Genomic DNA, 22,617 nt, shown 5'->3' on the forward strand with positions numbered 1-22,617 from the left:
CAGAATATTGTTATAATTGTTCTATTTTATTATTAGTTGTTGTTTGTCTCTTACTGTGCCTAACTTATAAATTAAGCTTAATCATAGGTATGTACAGGAAAAAACAGTCTCTATAGTGTTAGGTACTATCTGTGGTTTCAGGCATCCACTGCGGGTCTTGGAACATATCCTCTGTGGGTAAGGGAGACTACTGTAGCTGAATTAGAGGGGCATTAAGTTTTTATAAGGCAGACACCCTCTTCACGTGTCAGTGATGCTCCCGATATTAAGTCTAGCCAGTGAGTGGTAGAAAACTCACAAAGGGCTCACCTGCCACCATCCAACAGACATGCATGAAGTACCCACTGTGGCCAACGACGTGTAAGATGCACAGAGACGGTCTCTGCCCTGAGGTCTCTAGTGGGACAAACAGATCAACATGCAATTACATCACAGTGAGACCAATGGTTGATGGGGCAAGTCCTCCACGTTGAGTACACCAGAGGTTTGCGAACATGGAAATCTCTGTGGCTCTTACTCCAGTTACCAAGCAAGACACTCCTCTCCCTGAACATCCTAAGAGTGTTAAACAACTGAAGGAAGAGAGGGGAATATTGCTACCTGTGCACTTTCCAAATAGTTTTGAAACTCCTTTGTCTAAGACGGATTTTCTTAAAGCTCTTGTAATTGAGTGTTTACTATGTGCCGGGAGCTAGGACCATATTAGGTACTTAACAAATATTTGTTAAACAAATGTAGGAGCTTCACAAAAACTCTGCAAGGTAGGCATGTTTATCCCCATTTTACAGAAGAGTGAAGTGTGTTCCTGCTTGGAGGTGACGGGAGGTGCATATCCACGTGGGGCCTGGCAAACGGTGACCTACAGATAAGTAGCAGCTACCAGTTGCATAGTCCATGACAGCTTGCACTCTCTTTTGCATGCACACTGACAGATGCAAAGCTGTACATGCCAGGCACAGACTGCAAAGTGCCCCAGACTCTGGAGGAAGGAGACTGCTTTGGGCTACAGGGTGGGGAGATGGGGAGGAGGCAGGCTGGCAGGTGCTGGGCTGGTCCTGAAAAGTCGTGGTGCTCTCTGCACTCCTGGCAGGGCATGCCAACTGTGAGGGGTCCTGAGTTTCCTTGCCCTGAGCGCAGTTCCCCTGTGATCTGACTGGCTGTGAGAGGGAGTGGCACAGTGGCAGCCAGCCCTGCTCTGCCTTGGGGCATGTCTGCATGGAAGGGGATGGCTGCCTTGTAGAGGTCTATACCTAGGCAGGTCACTAGGGACATTGCACAATGGAAAATTATTGTTAGGAGGCAGGGGGTGGGGGTGCGGGGGTGTCAGGCTGCACTAAAAGGAGGTTCTAGTATCCTGAATTACTTGGGTCTATCACAGCTTGGGACTCTGCCCCCAGAAATCCACTTCCAACCTGGAATCTCCCAGATGCCTGGGTGTTTTGAGTGACCTGTACCACAGAGGCCTGGGAAGACTGTATAATTGAGGCTAGGACACGAGGCAGCAGCAGAAGCCTTACGTCCATGGAAAGACACTTACTAAGCACTGGGTATTGAGATACGGTACATGGTCCTTCTTTTCAAGGGGCTTGGGGTCTAGCTGGGATAAGAGGGAGACTATTTTTATATAAGGATTGACCATAAAACAGTAACTGGTTTTGTTTGTGATTTGAGGAATCATTTTCATTAGTTTAGGTTTGCGTATAATCTTGTTTATCTCCTCGACCAAATTATAAGTTCCCCAAGCATGCAGCCTTGTTTTCTGAGTCTCTGACCCCCATAGTTCTAGCAGACAGAAGGCACTCAGGCCTATTTCTTGTGGAATAATGTGTGGGCTACTGGCTCCATAAAGTGGGTTAGCCTTAAATCTATTGAGTCTCATAGGCCCAGAACAAGGGATTGACTGGATGGTTGACTGAAAAGGAATTGTGTTTCTACCCTGAGCCAGGCAGTGTGACAGATTCCAGGATTTAAACATACATAGCACAGGGCTCCTCAGGTCAAGGAGCTCAGTCCAGAGAGAGCTGTGGTTTGACCAACAGTACAAGCGGCCACAGAGCCTGGTGGTTCTGAGTGTAGACTCTGGAGCTGGATCACATGGGTTCAAATTCCAGCTCTAAAGAGGTGTGCAATCTTGGGCAAGTCACTTAACCTTTCTATGTGTCCATTTTCTCATCTGTAAGTGGCCTAATGATAATTATGTACCCAGCTCATAGGGTTGATGTGAGGATTCAATGAGTTAAGACATATGAAATATTTGGGAACACATAAGTGCTAGCTCTTAATGTGTGGTAGAGACTGGGACAGTCTCTGGGACAGGGAGTGACACCTAATCCAGACAAGGGGGAGGATGCCAGGGAAGGTTCTCTGGGGAGATGCACAGGTGTCTTCTAGGAAAAGGGAGGGTGACCCCAGCTCACTGCATGTGCAAAGGCCTAGAGGCACCATGGCTGGGGACTGCACGCAATTTGCTGTGGTTCTAGCTGATGTACCAAGGAGGGACTGGCAGATGCGATAGGTTAGAGATGCTCCTGGCTCCCTAAGCAGGGAAGGTCAGATCACCAGATGTTTGGCATTACTTGCTAAGGAGTTTGAATTTTATCTTGAAGGGCATGGGAAACCTTAAGAGGCTTTTAAGTAGGAGTGGGTGACATGATCAAATTTATAATCTGAGATGCCCACTCTGACTGTGATGCAGTGGATAGGTGGCAGAGGGGAAGAGTGTGGAGGGGGGAGGCAGGGAGGCCCATTAGGAGGCCATGGCAGTACTGCAGGTGACATGAGGTGAGGTTTGTACTAAGGGAGTGGGGATGGAGAGAAGAGGGCAGACAGATCTGAGGAAGATTAGGAAGTTAAATGACCGGACTGGCAGGTTAAATGACAGATACTAAAACACCAACAGTAATACATATTGAGCCCTTAACCGCATGTCAGACCTTTGCTAAACACTTGCATGGATCATCTCATTTAGTCCTTAACCAAACCCTACAAACCTCATGGGGGTGGTGTAGGCAGGATGGGGAGGGGATGGATGCCCTTAGGGGCTGAAGGACAGTTGAGACACAACCTACTAACTTACCTTTGACAAAAATAAAAAAGGAAGGAGATTTTATCAAGGAATAAGTAACGATGAGGCATCCAAAACAGTTGACAACAGGCACTAAAGAAATCATGAACTAAAGAGTGAGTCCAGTAACCAGGGTTCCCAAGGGATAAAGGGATAGGTGGGTGCCTACTTCTAGTTACTTAGGAAATAAATACTGAAACTCAAAGCTGCCTGACAGTCTGTCAAATGCGTGTGTGTGTGCGCGTGTGTGTGCATGCGTGAGAGAGAGAGAGAGAGAGAATATGTTTTCACAGATCCATGCACGCTTAGGCATTTGGATGAGAGGAAAGAGCTGTGAGTAAGGGAGGGGTCTAGGAATGGGTCTGATACTCCTCATGAATGATCTTGATGTGGGTGTCACAGGAATGAAATCAACAGATGGCAATAATTTTGTAGGAAATGAAAGAAACAGATTTAAATCTAGGATCACAGGAACCCTCAAACTGCTTCTGTGCAAGGGAGGCTTATGAACATTAAATATTTCCTAAAGGATTAGCTCAATTCCGAAAGGTGGGAGGCAGGGATGGGGAGGAGGAGGCTGGCTGTCCTCATGATGGAGCAGGAACAATCAGAGCGTAATGGGGCGGGCAGAGACGGGAGCAAAGAGCGGCCTCCCATTCATCTTAAGCTGTACTGGCTCTTGACAGACGGGGAGTGGGTGGCTGTTTATCTCTCAAACCACAGCTATTTTCCTCTGTAACAAGGCATAAACTAACTTTCCTAAGGGCAAAATTTTCAGCTTCAAGGGGGAAAAGGCATATCAGAGGTACAGAGCCCACAAGGGAAGGAGAGACCTGCCATTTCTTCATGGGAGAAAGCCCCTTTCTGTTCTCCACCCAGAGGCTTCTGTATGAATTCATTCATCTTTCCATAAAAAAAGCAACCCTCTCTTCCAACCACCTGCTCGTGTTCCTTTGAAAAAGCCAGAGATGGGGTAGGTGATGGGGGAACTCATACCACCTGCTAGACTGACTATCATTTTACAGGCACACATCAGACCCTAGTTCCTTGAATCTCAAACTACACCAAAGAAGACAGGTGGTAGGGCGCCCTCAAGTTGGGGTGAATCCACTGGAGTCAAGGTTAAGGATGTGCCATCAGGATGGCTGATATCCACAGAATCAGGAGGCCAAGGGCTCCAGGAACTGTCATTCCTGCCTCAGACTACCGTCATTGCTGCCTCAGACTCTCACCTCTCCCATCGAGTCTGTTTCCATTATACTTATCTTTCCAAGTCAGAGGTGCCTCCTAAACATGGAACCAATGCAAAATTTTACATTTTGGATGTGCTTCCACCTGTCTCACTCCCCTGCCCAACCTGTCTGAATGGCAAAAATTCATCTCAGAGCACGTCTGGTACCCTGCTTTGCACGGCATCCTGCAGGCTGGTACCAGATGCCATCACGTCATCAGTACTTTGCCTACATTTTCAAAGGGAAAGAAGGCTTTTCAGTGGGCAAAAGGGGTGTGGAGGGGTCTGTATTGTACAGGACATTCACCTGCCTCTGGGTTTCGTGGAGGAGGGGGAGGAATGAGTCAGATGTTTTCCCAAATTCCCTTTCAGCCACCTTATGACTTTAAGAGAAGCCACAAAGCATTATCTTAGCAAAAGTCAGTAAAATGTCCAGTTTTGAATTTGTATCTTATCAAAGACAAGCTCAAGTCAGACCCATTTTTGGCACCAAATGGAGCCCATCTATGCAAGTTTTCTAAATGAAAGGTGGCTGACTCTTTTTCTTGGTTGGCTGCACATTAAGCTGATGCTTAAATTCAGAACCTGAAAGTTAGTAGGAGGGTAAAGTGGACGAATAGTGGGTAAGAAGTCAGAAATACTTTTTTAGTCCTATATCTGTGCCTTCCGACCTTGGACAAGTCACATAACATCTCTGAGTCTTGGTTTCTTCATGTGCAAAAATGAGACGATACCTTCTCTATCTTCCTCTTATAGCTAGTGTGAAGAGCAAAAGAAATGTTATGAGCAAAAGCACTTTATAAGCTTCTACTACCAAGACGAAGGATGGTTATTATTAACATGGCTTGGACGGTCCAGAGTCTTCCCTGAGGACAATTCAAGGGAATGCTTTAGGCCTTTAGTTCAACGGACTTATGTCTCAGAGTTACTGCCACTGCCATTTTGCTGAAAAGGACTTTGACCTCAAGGGCCAATTTCTACCTTCTCCATTCAGGGTTTTATGGCATCTGGGACCACAAAGCATTATGTTTATTTAGGATCCTGTCTGAGCCCCTTTTTCTACCTCTGAATTAAACTTATTGATTATTGGGTCAGAGGAGGCACATTAAGTTGATGCTCAAATTCAGAACCCAGAAGGCCAAGAGGATGGTAAAGTGGAAAAACAGTGGGAAATGAGTCTCAAGGGGCATCTCCATCACCCTCTCTGCAAAGGTAGAGAAGCCTCCTGAGCACTAGCATTCATTTCATTCTGGCTTGCAGGACCTGGAGTTCTGAGCTTCCTCTTTTAGAAGCTGTATGTAGGTCCTCTGCCTTCCTCAGTATTCAGTGCTCAGGCTAAGTTCACAACTTTGTGCTCACAACCTCCAACCTCTCTTTGCAGGTCTCATCCCCAGCCACCAAGCACACACACAAAGTCATCAGGCTTCCTAGGAATTCTGAGCTCATAACCTAACTCCAGGGCTTTGAGCTCTGCGTCTGGCTCTCACCTGGCTGGGGTTCAGGAGAGCCCCGATCTAGGAAGAGACGATCAGAGAGAACCTCGCCCTGCGAGAGGTGGTCAGGAAAGAGTCAAGTGCAGCTCAGTAAGCACAGCAATGGACACAGGGAAGGGAAATGTGCTCACAACCAGGACAGGAAAGGCTGGCTGTGTGTGAGGTGAGGACAGCCAGAAAAGTCCCAGGGGTTGTTGAAAGTGACAGGTGACTTCTCTTACTGGAATGCTGTGGTTTCAGTAAAAAGCAGGCACAATGCTGTGATAAGAATGCCCAGATAGGTATCAGTGAGCAGGAGGCATGGGGAGGTCCTCTCGCGGCTGCAGCCTGCTCAGGCCAGACCTTCTGTGGGAAGCGAGTCCTCAGGAGGAGCAAGTTAGAACCCATAAGGACACTTTAGGGAATTGGTGCAATTCTGCCCGGGGAGGATGAAAGGCAACTTACGGTGGTCTTCACGGGTCTATTAGGTTCCCCCTCTTTGGGTGGGCCTCCCTGACCATGAAGCCCATGGTGGACCCAGCACAAAGCCAAGCACCCAGGTGCTTAATAACACCAGCTGCCTGGTTCTGCTGTATAAAGGGCTTTCCCACATAGTATAAAAAACTTCCCAGCACAGTTCCTGGCACATATGAACCATTAAATAAATATTTGTCCATTTAGTTGTTTGTTTGCCCATTTTTAAAAAATTTAACAAAAACATATCGTGCCTGCAATGCATGGCACTGTTCTGAGCACTTTATAAATGTTAATCATTTAATCTTCCTAACAACTTTATGAAGTAGGAACTATTATTACCCCCTTTTATGGATGGGGAGGCAGAGGCACAGAGAGATTAATTAAGCTGCCTGAAGTCACACAGCTAGTAAGTGGTGGAGGCAGGATTTGAACCTATGTACAGAGCCTGCAGTTTGTGCTTTTTAACACTATGTCATATCCAGTCAAAGAGGAGTTAAGGGCAATGAATCTTCAGTGACTGGTGGCTCTGAACCCCATGCCCTTCTCCACTGTTCCTGTTAATCTAACACTTCCTTTTTACCAACAATACTAATAACAATGACTCTCCAACTCTGTGGTCCACCCAGGTAGAAACCACAGATGAATGCAAGGTAAGATGTGAGGGGTCTAGAGAGCTGGTAACACAAAGAACTCAAATCTTTGATAATATTTTTTTAAAAGAGTATTTTTTTTTTTTTGGCTTACATATAAATCTTGAAATATCTTTCATATACTTGCAGTTTTGTAAGAGTGTTTGCAATAGTTTTGTTATCAGATGTTCAAATTATTTGCTGTTCCCAGCATTGTCAAGCCCTGCTTGGAATCTGAGGTTCATTTTTCTCTTTTAGGTAAGCAATAATGTACTAACAATGGTGTATGAATAATGGTGGTCAGAAGCATAGATTTGGTGTCCTTTGAGCCCGGTGTTAAATTCTGGTTCTAGCACTGTGAGTTTGGGCAAGTTACGTGATCTTTCAAAAGCCTCAGCTTCTTCATGTGTGAAAGAGAGATAATATGAATTTAAATAAACTTTAAGTGAGATATAATTTGTGTAAAATCCCTAGCATCTTAAGTTCATTTTGTTCCTATTAGGTGACGAATCAATGATGGATATCTGGGTTAGGAAAGGACTGACGTGACAGTCAGGTGGGTGAGATGTTCTGATGGGCACTAAATGGACACGAGGGAGGAGACAACTCATTCTGCTACTTGGAGCCAGGAGGCCCAGCTGACAATGGTGGCTCAGACCCCTCCTCCCAATACAGTTGTCTATTAGGCTAGGTCATTCCTGCAGACACTCATTCCACTATGGAGTGTGTTTCTCAGAAAAATGATAAGCTTTCATAAAAAATTAAATTCAGTGACTTGAATTGTTATAAAAAACACAGACATGTTTTAAACTAAACTCAATCTTTCGAGGATCTCAGCTGGTCTGCCACTCGGCTTTCTGTTTGTCCTTGGACATACCTCTTTTTACATTGGTTTGGGTTTTTTTACCTATAAAATAAGGGAGTCAGGCCGGGGAACTTCAATGTCTTTTCAGCTTCTAAAGTTCCATCACTTTTTCTTTTTCCAGTACCAGCTACCTAAAGGGAGCAATCAGCCTGGAATTGGATGGCAAGTGTGGCCACTTCCTACCTGTGTAAAGCTGCCAAATCACTTAAACTTACAGAGCCTTGGTTGTCTCCCTTGTTACATGGACAACAATAACACCATCTCTAAGAGTGAGTGTGAGGCTCAACAGAAGTAAGACACATGAAAGCATTTTTGTAAATGCTGAAGTTCTGGCCTAGTCTTTTGTCACTGGAGTCTAGCTTTACATGGCCCCAACCACCTTGAGATCGTCATAGCCCAGAACAGCTCAACACAGGGAATCTCAGTCCTCACCCCCACCTCTGGAGAGAGCCAGCCTGCTGAGTGCCAGGGTAATGTCAGGCATGTGCGCCTTCTCAGGGGTCCCCTGTTAGCCTTTCAAACAGCAGACAGCTTTGCCTCCCCGCCCCGCTGCCACCCTCCTGCCTCGCCTCCTGTAGGTCCCTCTCAGAGCCATCTGGGAGAATAGGAGGCAAAAAGAGCTCACCACCGGCCAGAAGCCAAATGCCAGTGCAAGGCGAGCCTCAGCGGTAAGGCCCAGAGCAGAAGAACTGGGAAGGGTGGAGCCGACTCTTTCCGAGTCTCTGATGCTGCAGAGAGACACTGAGGATGGCTGTACTCGAGTGGGGCCTCGAGGCTTCTTAGGAATGCAGTTTCCTCTCCCACAGAACATTCTGGCTTGTCAAGGCAGACGCACGGCTCTGAAGCGGGTACAGATGGGTGACAAATGCAGTAGTCATTCAGCAGAATCGCTAACAACACCTCAGAGAAACTGGGTGTGCTGAGGCAGAGGTATGAGCCAGTCAGCTGTGCCCGGTGCACAGTGGGGGTTTTGCCGGACTTTCTCATCCTTGGCCATAGACCCAAGACCCTCACAGGTCCCTGGCTCCCCTCTTCACCCCCGACGTCAGAGTGCTAAGACACCTCAGCTCTTTTTATCAAAGGGCCTTGCCTAGACAGGCAGCTTGCTTTGAAAGACATTCATTCAAACCAGAAAAAGTAGCCATGAAAGCTTCGTCTATAGTCGAAGAACAGAAGAATCTAGTAAGCAAATCATAATGTGGTAGACTAAATATCTTGAAAAGTCTTCCATTACAAATTTCTTATTGAATCCATGGTTGAGCTTGCAAAATAAATCCCCAGGTGTCAAAAATGAAGAGGAAACTGAAACCAAAGAGGTCAATAGCCTCTGCCTCAAAATGTATAAAGGAACACTCGAGAGCCCTGCAAGAAGAGTCATGAACACACTAGCACAGAGAGAAATTTCCACACACCTCTCCAATAATTGATAGATTGAGCAGATAAAACTTGGCAAGTATAGCACATTTGTACAACACAATTAATAAGCTAGATCTTATGAACAAAAGAAATAGTGAAAACACTCATTTCAAGCATACAGAGTAGCCAACCAGAAATGTTCAGAAATTGGACGGAGTAGTCCAGATCTGGGATTTTGAGTGCCTATGGAAATTCACTTTTGCCAAGGAGCGGCAGGTCAAGGAGATCCATCTCATTCTGCCCTGGGTCATGCACGTATCAGAATGTTGACAAACAGAGAGGGCATCAGAAGAAACTGAACGCTTGAGACTGGAAATGATTGCAGGTAGAGTTGTAGCAGCTCAGCAGTTCCCTGCTACCCCAGTAAACTGGTCTGTGCTCTTGAACTCTGATATATACTTAGCTCTTGACCTGTCCCAGTGAAGACAGCCTGACCATCTAAATCTGCACAATGACCCCTTTCAGTCAACCTTCCTCCAGGCCTAACTCTCTGTCTAATTATGCAACAGTTCCACCTCTGAAAGTCTTTTTGACAAAGATTAAGCAACCCCACGGGTACCCAGATGGTCTAGATTCTCCACGGGATTCAGGTTCTGAAAAGACAACCTCTCTCAGAGACATTCGAGAGAAGCCCAGGCAATGACCAGAGCAGAAGGACGCCCCCCTCGGCCACAGAGGAGCCACTTTGGTGTTCCCGGCTCCTACTTTCCCTTCTGTCTCAGGGACCTCTTAGCTGGGGCCACTCAGCTCAGCCACCTGACTGAAGACTGTTTCCTTCAGGGGCTTTTCAGCAGAGAAGACTCTGGGAGGGTGGCTGTTCTCTGGCACCGGGGCTGGAGGTGACAGCAGCTGCCTGGGCCTCCCAGGTTCACACCTGGCAGGGCAGGACAAAGGTCACGAGTTTGTCCGGCCTTGTCAGGCAGGAACTACACTGACCATGGCTTCCTTGGGCCCTGTCCACACCCCACCAATAGTCCTCTTTCCCGTCTCTTAGGGTCTGCTCTTGACACCTAGGCCACTGGTGGCTACTAAGAAGACACGGGCAGTGAGCCACATCTTAAGCTTCTTTTGTCCCCTCTCTCTGCTACAGACTTACGTGAGTTGACCAGCCCTGAATGCTAGCCAACTCAAGCCCCTTCTCCCTCCCCACCCACTCTGGCAAAGTCCCCAGTATGCTGGTCTGTGTTTCAGCTGTCTCACCAGACCTCCAGGCCTCTAGTTCAGTTGCCCCTTAAGTCACAAGCAGTTTTCTTTACAAAGATCACCCGCAGTTTTTGAAAACCCACTGAGAGAGATGAAAGTGGAAGCCCAGTACAGGCTCAGAGGGTACGAGGAGAACATAGTGGCCCATGGGCCCCCATGCGAAGGACAGTGTTGCTCCTCAGACTGGGGCCCCCTCTGCATTTGCGTCTGCCACCACAGAGGGAGAGGGTGAGCCCGACAGAGAGGACCCAGAAGGACAGGGTGTCTGCGGGCAGGCATCTGACTAAGGCCCAGCAGCTTGAAAGAGTGACTGGCTAGAGAAAAGCGGAGGGTCAGAAACCAAGCAGGCAGACATCAAGATGGACAGAGAGAGTGTGCAAGCAACGGACAGGAACCAAGGCAGGCAGGAGCCTTCAAAAAAAACTGAAGAATTAGGCAGTGGGGCCCATCAGAGAGGCACAGGGAGCCCTGAAAGTTACAGGACTTGAAAAGGCCATGCCAGGCTGGTGGGTCAATGGCAAGAGGTCCAAGTAGTCCAGGAGACCTGAAGGTGCCTCCTCCTTCAGGGAGGCCTCCAGGGAGGGCTGGAGGTAGGTCCCTAGTGCAAGTTTTGGAAGGAAGGGCCAAGGCTGCAATAGGACTGTGGAAAGGGCAGGCAGACCCCCTGACATCGCCCTGGATTTCCAGAGCCTTCCTCATGAAAAGCAGCTGGAGTGCTGCAAAGACTATAGCTTTGGAGTCCGCCATATGGGTAGAGGTGAGAGGCTGCTCAGAGGCACAAACTGGGCCCCCTCTGCAGTCCTTCCCTTAGATCCCAACAAGGCCAAAGCACATTGTGTGGTGGCCTTGACCTGCTCGCTTCTGCTCCTCAACACCCCCATCTCCTTTAAGTAAGCAGACACAGGACAATTGGATCATGCCCCTATGCTAAAACGCCTCAAGTTAACAAAAAATAAAAGAGAAAAATAGACACTCAACTAAAATCCACAACAGAAACAGAGTCTCCAGGCTGCTAGGATATCCCTCTCAGACTTCCCCCATCTGTTCTGCTCCACAGGGGCCTCCCAGCTGAGCCCTGCTGTCAGGGGAGGGCCCCTGGCCCCCACACAATCTGTCATCTTTGACACCACTTGGATCTTGTTTCTTCTGGAGCTGCCAGGGGCCTTGGAGCTACCTTGCCTGTCTGTGGGCAGGAGGCCAGGGGGCCCATGCATGGCAGCACCTGGGTTTGGGGGGCGGGGCGTGTTGAGGGGTAGAGGAAAGGGATTCTGGGTTGTTGGGCATCCAGGCTGAATCTCAGTTTCTCCATACATCTCTCCCTTGGGCCGCCATGCCTTCCATTTCCTGCCATCTGTGATGGGCGTCTCTGGGGAGACCCTCGCCTTTCTTGCTTGCTAATCACTGCCTACAAACACTGGGAACAGGCTGGTCTCTCTGCTCCTGGCAACTGTGTCGACACCCCTTGCGCAGAGCTGAGTTCCTCTCTGTGTTGCCAAGGGCCAGGTTCTTCCTGCACTCTGTGCTGCTTCCCCTCTTGAGCAGGCGGCCATCTCTGCCCACAGACTTCGACCATCAGCAAAAAGGGTGGGGAGGGGATAAAAAATTAGGAGGTGGTGACCCCTGTTTATGCTTTGCAGACTAGGGGTGCCCCCAGCCTTGACCCACGGAGTGAGCCACCTGCTCCCCAGCATGGCCTGGCATGGCCCAGTGGTGAAGAACATTGTCTATGGAGTCGGATGGACCTGGGTCTGAGTCCTGGTTCTACCACTCACTAGCTGTGTCGCTGCCCCTCTCTGGGCTTGTGTCCCCATCTACGAAATGAGTAGCTGGACTAGATGACTTCCCATACTGCCCTAACACCCTGCAAGTCAAGGATGATTCTGTTGACCCACCACTTGCATTTTTCCAGCTGTTTCTCTACTCTTTAATCTAGACTCTGCTATGACTGGCAGCTAGCTGGTAGCAGTCACTTGCAAGGTAGCTGGAAGGGTAAAGAGTGCTGACTCGGGTGCTGGGATGGTCCCTTGGGTTTGACCCCAAGACCCTGGCCTCATTAACATCATGTCCTGAGCAGCTGAGCAAACCAGCCAGAAGGCGAGGAGGCTGGCTATTTTCAATTTGATTTAAGCTCTCTGTTTCCCACGTCTCCTCAGCAAGGACAAAAGCAAGTGCTCAGGCAGTATCCTGAACACTCCCTATTTATTCATGTGTTCATTCATTCACTCTATCATTCATTCATTCAACCCTTAATGAGGCAGTATAACATTCTAAGGAGTCACTGGAATTCTCGTTTCTAATCCTGGCTCTGTCACTTATTAGCTGGGTAATGCTGGGCAAGTCAGCCAACCTCTTTAGGCCTCAGTTTCATCATCTCTAATATGGAGAAAGTAATAGCACCTACTTCACGGACAGTGCATATGAAGCACTGGCACTAGATAAGTGTTCAACAAATGGTTGTGATTATCACTGAGTTGAGTAAGTTGCTTATGGCCTCATGGGGAGACAGACAATACGCAAATACCTGCCCATTTCCTTAAAGTGTACATGTGTCCCAGCAAAAGACAGGCTCCCTGGCTCCAAAGGCCAAGAAGAAATCTTCATCAGGAGTTTGGGATTATCTCTTATCCTTCCTAAAAAATGTGAAGGCTGTTCATGGAAGTTTGAAACAGATTCTCAAATATTTGAGTCACTTAAAAAAATCTGGCCTTGAATTGAGTTCCCCAAGCTCCAGGTGTGGAGGGTGCCATTTTGGAATGGAGACTCAGCTGGTGGTTCTCAGGAGGAGGAAGAATGAGAAGGCAACATCCTGCTCTCGCAGAGCGAGCATGTCTGAAATCCTTCAAGCCCCCCACCTCCCCACATACCCGGCTCCTGATCCTCCTCGTCCTCCCCGACCCCGTGCCTAGGGCAAAGCAACATCTTACTTGCCTGTTTCTGGACGTTCCCAGCCTTGCCAAAGCCTGTACCTGCCACCGCTCATGCCCAGAAGCCCTGGCCTCCTTGGCCTGCCTGCCCCTTCAGGATGCTGCAGAGCTCACTGACCGAGGATGCCGATTTATTACTTCCCATTAGGCAGACCTCTGACAGCCTCTGAACGCCCCAGCCTGACACGAGCCTGCAAACCAGCCTGGAAAGGTCAGGCCCCAAGAGAGGGAGCCAGCCAGAGGCCTTCTGAGGCAGGCCTGTCACAGTAACCCCACTGAGATGCCATCAGACGGCCCACAGCCTTATTTATTTTGTTTCAGCCTGATAGCCTAAAAATTTCTCTTGGCTTTTGTTGAACACATTTAGATGTTCCTATCTACCCTTTCTTGTTTCCAGAGGCCACAAATGCTGCCCTCAAAAGCGCCCATGTGCTGACTGACCCAGAGGTGCTCAATGTACACGGCTCTGAGGATGACCTCTCTCATCCCCAACTCCTGTCCCAGGTTGGCTGACCTAGCACTTGGCACAGGAGGGCACGAGGGCAGGAGTTGGGAGGCCTGGGCACCAGGCCTGATTCTCCCAGCGCCTGCAAGGGTGACCTTGAGCACATGATTTAATCTCTTTGAGCGTCAGCTTGCCTATCTAAAATGGGAAAAACGGTTGCTCAAGTAAGTTTCATGATTAAGGTCAGATTAATTACGTGAAGTCCCCTTATAAAGACACAAAACAGTGAAAATATATATTAAAAATACATACGAAAAGGGGCCGGCCCGGTGGCGCAAGCGGTTAAGTGCGTGTGCTCCGCTGCAGCGGCCCGGAGTTTGCCAGTTCGGATCCCGGGAGCGCACTGACCCACCGCTTGGCAAGCCACGCTGTGGCGGCGTCCCATATAAAGTGGAGGAAGATGGGCACGGATGTTGGCCCACGGCCAGTCTTCCTCAGCAAAAAAAGAGGAGGATTGGCAGATGTTAGCTCAGGGCCAATCTTCCTCACACACACACAAAAAAATACAAAGGAAAGAATTTATTAAAAATAGTTTTGGACACAAATTATTTCAGGTGTTGGTCCCATCTGTCCACCCAGGCTGGAAACACCACACCTTCCTGAGCATGAACTGTATGGCTTACATGCTCCAGTATTGCCCCACCCCTGAGTCCTTGGCTCCTCACCTGAGCCTGACTGATTCTGTCACCTCTGGAGGGCCTAGGGGTGGGACAGTCCCCACAAGGACAGGGCTGAGCCACAGGCATCATGCCCAGGGACCGGAAGTGGCCAGGGATGCTGTCCAAAATCCACAGCTTCAAGCAGATCTGAGAGGGCGACTTCTGGGTGGCTCCAGGGGAAGCGACCACGCTCCTCTGAGTATGAACGGAAACAGCCCCGGCTCTGGATGTACAGAGCGAGGCTTTCTCCTCCCCTCCAGCTCTGAGTGGAGCTGTGGGGGACAGCAGCTGATGTGTGAGGGACCCCTCTCCAGAGGCTGAATGCTTCTCTGCCGGGGGAAGCTGCAGGGCCACAGCTACAATCTCCCTGTTCCTTGAGGCTGATCCAGAGTCACCCTCTGGAATAATAACAGTCACATTCTAAAATAATGCAAATAACGTGCACCACGCATTACAGTTTGGAGAGCCCTTTCACAGTTGTCATCTCACTTGATTCCTGACCCCCAGTGAAGGACACAGGACAGATCTTCTTAATGTCCTTTGATATGCATGCAAACTAGACACAGAATTGGTAAGGGACCTGCCAAAGGTCACACGGCTGGCACTCAAACCCAGCCAGGTCTTCTGAATCGAACCCCTGTGCTGGGGAGCCAGCAGCTATATCTTCAATTGGCACAGTGAACAGTTCCAACTGGCTTGTATCAGAACCTAACAAAGCAGCAGGGTCCACACTGCTAACATGGTGGCCTGAGGGGAAAAAGGAGTAACAGTACAAGAATTCCAGGCAGCCAGAGGCATGTTCCACGAGCTGATGGTAGAGCCAGGGGTCCTGCCCATCACCAGAAGGGGGGTCCTCTTTCTCCTCCTAATCATCTGTCCAAATAGCAATTACCTGGAGAGTTTGAGGGATGAGCAGACTTCCAAGTCCAGTAACTGAGTGGTCTGGGTGACTGTCTGCTGGGGCCCAGGGCTGCCCATCAGGGCCGACATGTGACCTGCAGGGAAGCTCCTGGAGGAGGAGGCACAAGGCTAAAACCTGCAGCCCCGACTGGCCAGCTCGGGATCCGTGAGAGCTGAGGAGGCGTCCCCCGACTCCCCGGGGAACGAGCTCCTCAGCAACGGACAGAGCTGGTTCCCTGCCTTCTTTCCTCCCATCCTCTCACAAAGATTTGGCTCTCTCTGCTCATCACTAGAGCCACTCTCACGTGGAGTTCTAAGAGGTTCACCTACATGACCTCAGAACAGTTTCCAAAGGAGTGAGGACATATACAAATCAGAGAAAAACGATACAGCTGGCTCCACTTTGGAAAAAAAGAGAAAACTATAGAGGAACAACAATATTTTGCAGAGCAAGTGTGGAGAGCCTCCTTCCTACAAGTTAAGGCCGTCGATTAGAAACACAGCAGTCAGAGCACAGGAGCTTGACTCCTGGCTTGGGTTCTTGCTGGCTGTGCGGACTTGGGCTTGCTACTGAACCTCTTTGAGCCTCGCCTTAGGAGTACTCCCTCCCTGGTGAGATCTCTGCGAGGCCACGTGTGGAAAGCACCCAGCACACAGACCTTTAATGTCATTTTACTGCCATTCCTTTCGTTTTTCTTCCCATAGCAGGATCTCCCAGACTCACAAGGCATTCCTTGATGTGAACAATTCTCCCAACACTTGTACACTCACACTCTCTTTACTAAAACTCTTCACAACAACAACTCCAACATATCTCATTGATTCGGATTGCTGAGAATGACAGGCACTTGCCCCATGACTGTCTTTGTGGGGGAATATCCCTCACTGTGGGCTTCTCTGCTGGTGGTGTGTGGGCTCCAGCCCTCCCAGGGACCCTCTGTTGAATGTTCACCAGAATGCTCTGTTGCTGCTAACTTTACATGATTTCTCCTCTCATGATGGCCGATTTATAAATTATGGCCACTTCCTGGGGCCTGTTTAGTGGCCCTTCTGGTATCTGTGATAACTTTTCTTATCAGTGGACAGAAGTGGCTGGTTGAGAAGGCAGCGGAAGAATCACCTACTTGGGGCCACTGGGCAACCCTGAGCTTCTCCTCAAGATGTGCTGAGGAAGAAAGCTAGGCCCATGATTGCGGGAGCCATGTTTTCTAGTGCTGATATGAACAGAGCGCTGACCTGTCCCCATCACAGTTGGGCTAAGCTGTGACAGTGTACAGACAGGCAAGACATGGGGTCAGAAGGCAGTCCCAGCTCAGCCACTTACTAGACTAGTCATCTGACCTCCCGAAGCCTCAGTTTCCTCACCACTAAGACAAGCATAATAAGAGCATCTAGCTCACAGGGCATAGGGAGGTCAGACAAGATCAAAGTGTGATACACATCAGAGGGAAAGGGCATCTGGGGATCTTGTACCCCCACCAGATTCTGCATTTCCTTACTCAATTGCCAGCCTTCTTTCTTAACCTGGAACATGAAGCACCTGCAGACCTGGACCCAAAGACAGCGTTTGCCTCTACTGCCCTATGGAAAGTCACTGACCCTGCAGTCTAGCACCCTCCCAGCTCACCTAGCCCTGCTTTCCCCCGTCCCACTCAGTGCCCATGCAGCCTTTAGCATCCCAGGCTACACAAGACACACTGCATTTTTAACTGCCCATTTATTTCTCCCCTTGTAACTCTTTTCCTAATCATTTGTCTCCTCCTCTGTTTCTCCCACCACCTTCAACTCCAGAGTTGTGCTTTATAGTGAGCTTAATGTTTCCTGCTACGACCAGCTAATCCTCTGCTGTTCCTCTTTTGCCGAGATGGAGAAGACTAGAGGCAAAGGGTTAGGCCATCTCCCCTTCAAGGGCACTCAGGACTTTCATAAGGGAATTGGATCCTACTTTCTGATCCTGAGTCCTGATGCTCTGGACTGGGGGTCCCCAACATTTCTGGTGAGGAGCAGCTCTAGTTACTTCTGGATCATGAGTCCCCTGACTGGGGATGTGACAGGAATGGGGGATGGGTGCTGGCACAAGTGTTCTGGAGACTCATCAGGCTCCCTGGACACAGGCGCCGAGCTGGCCCTCAAGAGCTAAAAGCCTGAAGGAGGCATCTCTATGACCAGTAAGGGCCACACTCAAAGCCACACTGCACACACAGGCAGCACACAGCTGTGAACAAGAAGCAGAGTGTTAGCTTTGGGTGAAAACACCCATTGGGCAAGGTGTTTAAGCAATGGCTAGACCATCACCTCCACAAGTCCAGGCCACGAGTTAGGGATGCAAGTGGAACAGTGCTATGACAAGGTTTCTATGTCTCGTATCCTTGCACAGACACTGAATGCCACTTTAGAGCAGGTGACATAAGAGTGAGGCTTCAGTGTTTGCTGAACACCACTCCCGGTGTACAGAACACTGCCGGGAGACAGAGGAAGTGACAGACATAAGCCCTGTGTTGAGGATCAGTGGATCTGGTGGGGCAAGGCAGAACAAAATGACACAAAAGCACAGCGGAGCTAATCTGTTTACGTGCTACACGACTGACTGCCGGGGTGTCTAGAGTTCAAGAACTTTGTGGCGTTAGCCTCAGGTTTAACTGGAAAAGCTAATTTTGAAGACAGAAACAATTTGCTGAAGAGGACACAGACTATTTGAGATCAGAAAAATAGCTCATTTATTTATTTTTATCAAATGTTTATTGAACGTCTGCTACAGGCCAAGCACTGTTCATAGAGAATAAACTGGACACAATATCTGCTTTCATGAAGCTTAAATTCTAGTAGATGGATCAGATGTTAAATAAACATACAATCATATTCTTACTAACTGTAACGAGTAAAAGAATAGCGCATTATTAAAGAGAACAGGAAAACCCTACTTTAAACTTTGAAATCAGGGGTGGCCTCTCTGAGGAGGTAACAGCTGAGACCTGCATGAGGAGTAGGAGTTTGCTAGGAAAGGGCAGGCAAGGAGAACCTTTCAGACAAAGAGCAGCAAGCTCTGAATTGGGATGAAGTTGGTTCCTTTGAGGAAATGGAAAAAGGCTGACATGGCTTAAGAACAGAAATTCAGACAGTGGGAAGAGAGCTACAGATTTCAACCCAATTGCAATGGAAAGTCCTTAAAGTGTTTAAGCAGGAAAGCGCAACACTTACTTTTTTTAAAATATCACTCTGGCTGCTGTGTGGGGAACAGACTGGAGGGAGGACACGAATGCAGGTGGCAGGTTTGATTAGAAAGCGTCTATGGGAGCAAGGGATAGTTGATAACGACACGTCCTAAGACAATATGGGCAGAAGTGGAGAGTGTGGCTGGATTACAGATCTATCTTGGAGATGGGATCAGTAGGATGTGATGATGGACTGGATGTGTGGGGAAATATCTAGGACGACACACAGATGTTTCAGCTTGAGCAACTCAGGGACTGGAGGTTTTATTTATTAAGATGGGGAAGAATGGTGAAGGTACAGATTTTCAGTGGGAGCTGTAGTGGCAATCAAGAGTTCAGGTTTGGATACATTAAGCTTGAGATGTCTTTCAGATAGCCAAGTGGAAATTGTGCATAGACACACACCTAAGCTGCAGGTGACTGCACATCACAGAGCATCTGCTGCCACTGGCACGGATGAAATTACCCAAGGAGAGTACAGAATGAGAAGAAAAATGTCCTGATGAACTGTATTTTGAGGGAAGGTAGAGAAACAGCTAGAAAAATAGCACGAAAGCTAAAAGATGGGAGTGATTCAAGACAGAGGAAGCTGTCAACCACGTGGAATATTGCTGGAAAGGTGAGTGTCTCTCAAAAGTGTCTGCTGGATTTGGCAAGGTGGAAATCACAGACGAACTCAGCAAGAACATTTTCAGAATGGATAGGAACCAGCTTGGATTGAACTGAACAGGCAACAGAGGTGGGTGGGTAGAGCCAAATCCTCAATAACACTGGCTCTGAAGGAGACGAGAGACAGGCAGGAGCTGTCTCCTGAAGAAGAGGAGTGAGCTATGACCTCCTCAAGTTTCACCCAGGCCAAGGTTCTCAAATTGGCAGTTGAGATAGCTTCCATACCATCAGCCCTGGGCTGACCACAGAGAGTTCCCTTACAGCTCTAGAAGACAATGAACATGGGCTCAGAGAAAGTGGGAAGGGCTTTTAGCCATTGCTGGCTCTCCTGATGACCTCAGCTTCACTTCCTTCACCCTTGGCACACGAGCCCCATTCCTTGTTTAGACCTCACTCAGGAAACCTCTTGGGTGTTGTACTCGAGCACGCAAAACCGTTCCATCATAAATGTCTTGTGCCTCTACTGAAAACGTCTGCATGCCCAGGAGGTATGAAGAAGGTATGTAGAGGCACCTGACACTGTCTGCTTAAGAAGACCTGACCTCCGCCTCATCCTTTCCAGATCATATTGTCCTAGGTCTTCCCCAACAGACCTCAGTCTACCTTTCAGACCTCAACTCCCAATGTTCTCCAACTTGAAAGCTCCACTCCAGCCTACTTATGCCCCCTTAAAACCCCTTATATTTTCTTACCTCCATATATTTGCTGTTTTTCCACTTTAGAATTAGTCCCTCCTTCTTGCCTAGCTGAATCTTATCCATACCTCTAGTCCAGCTCGAGCCCTTACACCTCTAGAGAACCCTGCCTGGTTCCCCACTCCTCTCTCCGGCATTTCTCCTACACTGCTTGGGAGCACTGGCTTTCTCTGCATGTGTCCACACCTGCTACGTTGAGGAACAGTGAAACTGACTGCTTATTCCTTTGTTTTCTTTGGTGCTGCCCGTACACCAGAGGCACTTGGTAAATATTTGTTTATGGCTGGGTTGATTGAGAAAGCCAGTAGCCCTTTCTCCCTGAAGAATGAAGATCTGCAGCGGTCTCATCAGGGCTGCATTAGCAGGGTTCACCAGGGCCAAATGAGGAATAAATATGTGCCACAAGTATTCACCAGCCTGGTTTCTACAGAATCATTTGAGGAAGTTCCAAGTCACTTGAGTTCAAGTTCAAATTAAGCTGGGGCCATTATGATCATCAACTATTTCAAATGCTCCTTTAGAAGCCTACCCCTTCTTGAAAATGCTGAAAATTTAAGCCACAAATGCTCGTGTTTTCTTTTAAGCCTGTAGCTAGAGGTTTCTCGCTATTTTAAGTTGTGGATTTCCTCTGGCATAGTCCCTTTTAAAATCTGAAAAGGCAGCTTTCTACCCTACACCCTCTCATCACATCACGCTTCATGTAACGAGAGCATTGCACAGGGGTGAAAATTCAGCCTGTGGTGTTTGTTCCATTCAAGGTACTGGCTCAAGTGCACATAATAACAAATAGTCTGCAGCGACTTTCATGCAATACGAGTTCCCATTAAACAGTTTACACTGGGAAAGTTTTCAGGGAATAAACATTTTGTGGAAATTGGTGCCATCAAATCTGGGCTCCAAAGTGGCCTTAAACACATAGCAATTATTGCAACAGGTAGACAGTGGACATGGATCTATAATAATATGCTTCATGATTTCTTGGGGACTATTTTTGGGCCCCCTGCATCAACAACATGAAAACCAAGTATCTTAAAATACTGAAAGTGGCAGTTTAAACACAAAACTTCTTTCTAAACCCCAAAGGCAAGAATTCAGCAAGGAAGGGACGGGGAATACACGTCCCTCAGAGCTGGCACGGATTCACGCCCATTAAACTTGGTTCCAATGTGGACACGCCCTCCCACAGATTCAAGGAAGTTCAACTACCATGTCTGTTCATACCTCAACTCCGCTTCTCCTGAGGTAGACTATATTTTCTTTTATGGACAGAACTATTTTTTTATTTGCTTTTGATTTACTGCTTTACAACAAATGTGAGGCAACAGAGAGCTCTGGCTGTGCAGTCTTGGGAAAAGTGAGGGTGTTTCTTCTCAGTTCCTCCTGGCCTCCTCTACAGGGGCTCCAGGCTGCAATTACTGCCCCCCCCCCCAAGATTGCACATAACCATCAGGGCCAGGCCAGGGAGACAGAAGGGAGGGTGCCCCAGCCCTGTCTGGGGTTTTCTCTGACTTGGCTGGAAATAACGGGTTTCTAAGAAAAACAGCTTCAAGAGACACATGTGTTCAGATATAATCATTCTTTTGAGGGTGTGTCTGCTTTTAAATGGCATGATTCACCCAAAATAATATGTCCCCCATTTCTCACATCCAGCTGCCTTCCAGAAAGACAAGAACATAGTGTGCAGAGGCATAGAGGAAACTGGGCTCTCACACATCTTCACTAGGAATGAGCTTTCTCCAGCCCTCAGCTTTCACGCTTAAAGAGAAAAGTTCAAACTCTTGGTTTGGGGTGGGGGGGAAGCGACTTGTCAAAATTCCTTTTAGTACCTATGACTAGTGTTAACTTACATGCTCTCAGAGTGCAATAAAAAACCTACAAACTGCTGCTAAAAAGATGGTTTGACCTTTAAAAATGGAAACTCCCCCACCCTATATCCATATTCAGTAGATGAACCTTGAGAGCTCTAGAGTTTTAGATTAATAAATGAAATGAGGCTTAATTTCCAGAAAAAGGTTTCCTTATAAGCTGCAAGCTAATTAGGGTGCTCCACACCTACACTGTAACAGCAGGCAGAATACAGACCCCAAAGCTTTTAGCCATTGTAGTTGCCAACTGCTCAGTCTACTTCTCAAAAGAGGCTAAAAGGGAGTTATGAACGTTTAGCAAATAAAGTCCTGGACGCGACCGCCCGCAGCCTGCGGTTCCGGGACAGGCTGTCGGCCCCTGGTGGCCGAGGAGTCGCCGCGATCCTGGGTCTCCACCGCAGCCGCCGAGCCCGGCGCGCACCGAGCGGCGCTGCTGAAAGAAGTTGGAGAGCTCCCAGCTTGCTGACAGGATTCGGCGGTGGGCGCTGGGGAATCCCTTCTAGCGCCGCAATTCGTAAAGTTTTCGAGTAAGTAAAGACCCTAGACTAACAAGAGACCCGTACTTTCCTTAAGCATAAGAGAGACACCGCGCCGCGCCAGCCAGAGACTGCTCGCACAAGGCCATCAGCCCTGCTCGGCTGGCATGAGCCCGGTGCCTTCCGGCTCCCCAATGCCCCAGGACTCGTCCAGAGAGCGTTGAGCCAGAGGCGCCTCTGCCGGGTTTGCGGTTCCGGATGGAAACGCCTCTAGGCTTCCTGGCCTGGGGGGCAAGGGTTCGAATTCAACAGTCGAAGGAACAAGAGCAGAACTACCAAGTCCCACTAAGTCGCC

At 48.5% G+C, this 22,617-nt stretch overlaps 1 protein-coding gene across 2 annotated transcripts in view; it reads right to left on the bottom strand.

Moving 5' to 3' along the window:
- The window catches only part of FAM78B (family with sequence similarity 78 member B), a 93,871-nt gene that overhangs the window by 70,344 nt on the left and 910 nt on the right, over positions 1 to 22,617 (bottom strand). The gene's annotated exons all lie outside the window — the stretch shown is intronic.

The sequence above is a fragment of the Diceros bicornis genome, chromosome 4 (genome assembly GCF_020826845.1).
Source record: "Diceros bicornis minor isolate mBicDic1 chromosome 4, mDicBic1.mat.cur, whole genome shotgun sequence".
NCBI lineage: Eukaryota > Metazoa > Chordata > Mammalia > Perissodactyla > Rhinocerotidae > Diceros > Diceros bicornis.